This window comes from Myotis yumanensis, unplaced genomic scaffold (genome assembly GCF_028538775.1).
Source record: "Myotis yumanensis isolate MYYU_CA2020_CCGP unplaced genomic scaffold, mMyoYum1.0.hap1 SCAF_3, whole genome shotgun sequence".
Taxonomy (NCBI): Eukaryota; Metazoa; Chordata; class Mammalia; order Chiroptera; family Vespertilionidae; genus Myotis; species Myotis yumanensis.
Window position 1 is genome coordinate 118,217,870 of NW_027223754.1, and position 4,646 is coordinate 118,222,515.

Consider the following 4,646-nt stretch of genomic DNA (forward strand, 5'->3'; position numbering starts at 1 on the left):
AAACTCATATCCGTTATATGTGACAGTAAATGGAATCATGTTATTTGGTTCAACTCAACAAATATCAAGTAATGTGTCAGGCTCTGTTCTAAGCATGGTAGGTATGAGTGAGTGAGATGTAACACTGGCCCCTTTAAGGCCACTTAAACTTCCCAATAAACTCCCTGCATACACATTGACTGATTGCCTCCCATACTCGCCCGACTAGGGCTGGGGATCGAACCTGCAACCCAGGTATGTGCCCTTGACCAGAAATGGAACCCGCCACACTTTGGTGCATGAGCTGATGCTCTAATCACTGAACATACTGGCCAGGGCAATTATTTCCATTTTTTAATGAAAGAGTGAGGCATAGAGATCTTAAGTGTTTCTGGCAATACATAAAATTAGATGGAATTGAAATATTTTTTTGGTACAGTACACTTAAAAATGCCAGACAAAATTAACTTTCACTTTTTAAATTGCATTAATGAGCCATCAAAGAAGGGAGACCAGAAGTCTCGGAATTGATGTCTGGAGGCCTAAGACTCTGAGTTCCATGGGCCAATAATGGGCTGGGGACCATACTGCAGATAGTTAAACCCACAATCAGACTAGAGGACTGTTTTGTAGATCTTTTGAAAGATCAAGCAGGCACAATATCAGTAAGGATAAAGATTTGAGCAACACATTTGGACCCATATATAACCCTGGACCAAACAATTAGAGAATACACATTCTTTTCAAGTACAAATAAAACAATTATGAAAATGGACTACATGCAAAGCTATGAAATCTTAACACATTTCAAAAATATCAGTTCCATGCAGAATATGCTCTCTTACTACTGTCATATACCAGTAGAACAAAAATCGACCCAATAAATTAAAGATCTAATTGGTTTTCTTAAACAATTCACAAATCCAGCAGCATCCAGGCTAGTAAATATATAGAAACACTGAGGTGTGAAAAGAAAGGCTTTCATAGGTAGGAACTTGGAGGGACAAGAAAGTTAAAAGAGTGGATTACCTCAGGCAAGGCCACTTTTCCTTAAGGGAAATCAGGGGTTTTTATCAGGCAGATTATCTGGCTAGTGCTGCCCAGGAGGTTTCAGACTGGTCAGTTTAAAATTCCACTCCTGGGAGAGGCTGGAACTGCAATTAGGTTAAGCATTAAGTCTTGCTGAGGCTTAGCACAATGACTCCATTTTGGGTCTGTTGTTTCTTTTTAACACTAACATACAATGATATTAGAACTTAGTAGTAAAAGGCTAACTAAAACCACTCCATACATTTGGAAAATTTTTTCAATGCATAATTATAAAAACACTATATGTTAAAACATGAATTTATAGCTAAAGGCTACTTTGAAGAAATTTCACATCCTAAAATGCTTAGATTAGTAAAGATAAATGGATGAGTTAAGAATCTATTTTAATCAAATTAAGAAGTTAGAAAAAGGATAACAGAATAAACCCAAAGAAATTATACATGAGAAGTAATATAGATTAGAATAGAAAGTAATGAGAATGAAAACGAAGATACTTTACAGTGGATCAAATAAGACAAAAATTGATTCTTTTGGAAAAACATCTAAGGATATGTATTAATAAATAGAGAAGATACAGGTAAGGTTTAGAATGAGAAGGTGGGCATAACTGCAGTTGCAGCAGAGATAAAGAGAAAGAACTCTATAAAGTTATTTCAATAAATTTTAAAATTTAGACTAAATATACAAATTCCAAATATTATATAAATTTCCAAAAGTGACTTGAGAAGAAATATATAACCTGAAGAGTCCTCAAACTATTAAAAGCATGAATTGGTAGTTAAAACTCTCCCTCTCACTCCAGACGAAACAAAACAGTAAAACCAGATGGCAGATCCAATGTCCTATCAAACATCTAATGATCAGGTGAGTCCAACCTAACACCACCTCTTTAAGAGAAAGATGAGCCATTTCTCAATGCATGTGGCTGAGGGAAATTGCAGACACATCTCTGCCATGGAATTTAACGTTTCCGTACAGGCTACTAGAAAACAGAATCTAGCAGCTGTGAGAGAGGACACAGCGCTCTGTGCTCTCGACCCGACAGGCCTTGCCCTGTGTGTGTCTTCATTTGGCTAGCCCTGATTTGTATCTTTTTAATAATTGTAATTGTAAGTGTGCACTTTCCTGAGTTCTCTGAGTCATCCTAGTGAATTATTAAACCTGACGGAGTCTTGGGGACCCCCAAGTTTGTAGCCAGTTAGCCAGCCGTGCAGGTGACCTGGGGACTCCAGAACTTGAGGTCTGCATCTGAAATTACACCTGTTAGATCAGTGGTTCTCAACCTGTGGGTCGCGACCCCTTTGGGGGTCAAAAGACCCTTTCACAGGGGTCACCTAAGACCATCTGAAAACACATATTGAATATATAATTACATATTGTTTTTGTGATTAATCACTATGCTTTAATTATGCTCAATTTGTAACAATGAAAATACATCCTGCATATTAGATATTTACATTATGATTCATAACAGTAGCAAAATTTACAGTTATGAAGTAGCAACGAAAATAATTTTATGGTTGGGGGTCACCACAACATGAGGAACTGTATTAAAGGGTCGGGGCATTAGGAAGGTTGAGAATCACTGTGTTAGAGACTGTGTGCCCTGAACCTGTGGAGTGTATGCTGGCTCCCAGTGGAATTGGATTGGGTAAAAACAAAGGCTTCCTTTTTTTAGGCCCAGATAAAACTTTAAAAATTTTATTTTCATTATAGTATCTATAAATAAAGGAATAAAAATTGATGCTATATTCTCATAGTTTATATGCCCAGTGGATCTACCAGCTACACCTGTCTACTTGTTTTATGAGGCTGTTTCCCTGAACCTTAGAGTTGCTTAGCTGCTACTGCCTGCTTATGGTTTTAACTGGATATTCCTCAGAGGCGTGCTTGGAGGAACTGATTTCCTCAGCCCTGTGCGTAGCCTGGCTGGGCCTGGAGTGGCTGCCCACACCTGGTTTGGGGATCTTTAGAGAGTGGTGTGGGCAGGGGTAGAGAGCCCGACATCATCCCATGGTATCCACTGGCCAGAGAATGAACGAGAAAAGCTGGGACTACCTGCAGTGCTAGAAAAGGAAATCAAGGTGATCCAGCACTTGGAAATCCACCTCAGCTGCCTGCTGTCCATTTGCTGGACAAGAGGTGGAGCGGCAAGCAGAGTCTGTCCTGGAAAGGTGCCAGGAGCAGGACGCCACAGCCCGCTGCAGCCAGGGAGTGGTGGAGGAGGGCGTGGGGGGGTGTGGGAGGCCAGGTGGGCCAGACCCCACGCTCTGTCTTCCCGTTCAGCATGCTCCTGCTGTTTCTGGCTGGGGGGCTTTCAGCAGAGCCACTGTCCTCGAAGTGTCTGCTCTCAGGCACTCAAGATAAATGAAGGAGAGCTTCCACGAAACGGAATCAGGGTCAAAGGCCAATTGGGTTCAAAATCCATTTGCTCTCGTTATAAGAACACCACCAGGAAAGAAAAGGAAGAGCCATTAGACTCTTTAAACCTAATTTCAACTGTTATAAATGTTTGAAAGCTTTGCAAAATGGCTTTCAATTTTTTATCACCCACTTGGGTGAATATGTTGTCTCCTTGATGGTGACTATGAAGATCAAGAAAAGGGACGTGGGGCCATGGGACAGCTGAGAGAATAAGCTCACATTTCTTTTTTTTTTTTTTTTTTATAATAATTTTTATTTCTTAAAGTATTACAAAGAGTATTACATATGTCTCCTTTTTCCCCCCCATGACATTCCCCCGGCCCCTACCCCCCGCCCCCCCCCCGCCCCGTGTCTTGTGTCCATTGGTTAATCTTATATGCATGCATATAAGTCCTTCAGTTGGTCTCTTAATCCCCCCCCCAACCCTCCCCAGGCTCCCCATTGTAGTTTAACATTCTGTTCAATGTTGCTCTGCTTCTGTATCTACCCATGTTCTTCAGTCCATACTGGTCCCCTTTATTTGTCCCAACCTCACTGGAGTAGTCTCAACCTCACCAGGGCCGTCTGAGCCTCACCAGGGCCGTTTCAACCTCACCGGGGTCGTCCCTACCTCACGGGGGCCGTTTCAACCTCACCGGGGTCGTCCCTACCACACCAGGGCCGTTTCAACCTGACTGGGGTTGTCGCTACCACACCGGGGCCTTTTCAACCTGACCGGGGTTGTCCCTACCACACCGGGGCCGTTTCGACCTGACTGGGGTCGTCCCTACCTCACGGGGGCCGTTTCAACCTCACCGGGGTTGTCCCTACCACACCAGGGCTGTTTCAACCTGACCGGGGTTGTCCCTACCACACCGGGGCCGTTTCGACCTGATTGGGGTCGTCCCTACCTCACGGGGGCCGTTTCAACCTCACCGGGGTTGTCCCTACCACGCCGGGGCCGTTTCGACCTGACTGGGGTCGTCCCTACCTCACGGGGGCTGTTTCAACCTCACCGGGGTCGTCCCTACCTCACGGGGGCCGTTTCAACCTGACCGGGGTTGTCCCTACCACGCCGGGGCCGTTTCGACCTGACTGGGGTCATCCCTACCTCACGGGGGCTGTTTCAACCTGACCGGGGTTGTCCCTACCACGCCGGGGCCGTTTCGACCTGACTGGGGTCGTCCCTACCTCACGGGGGCCGTTTCAACCTG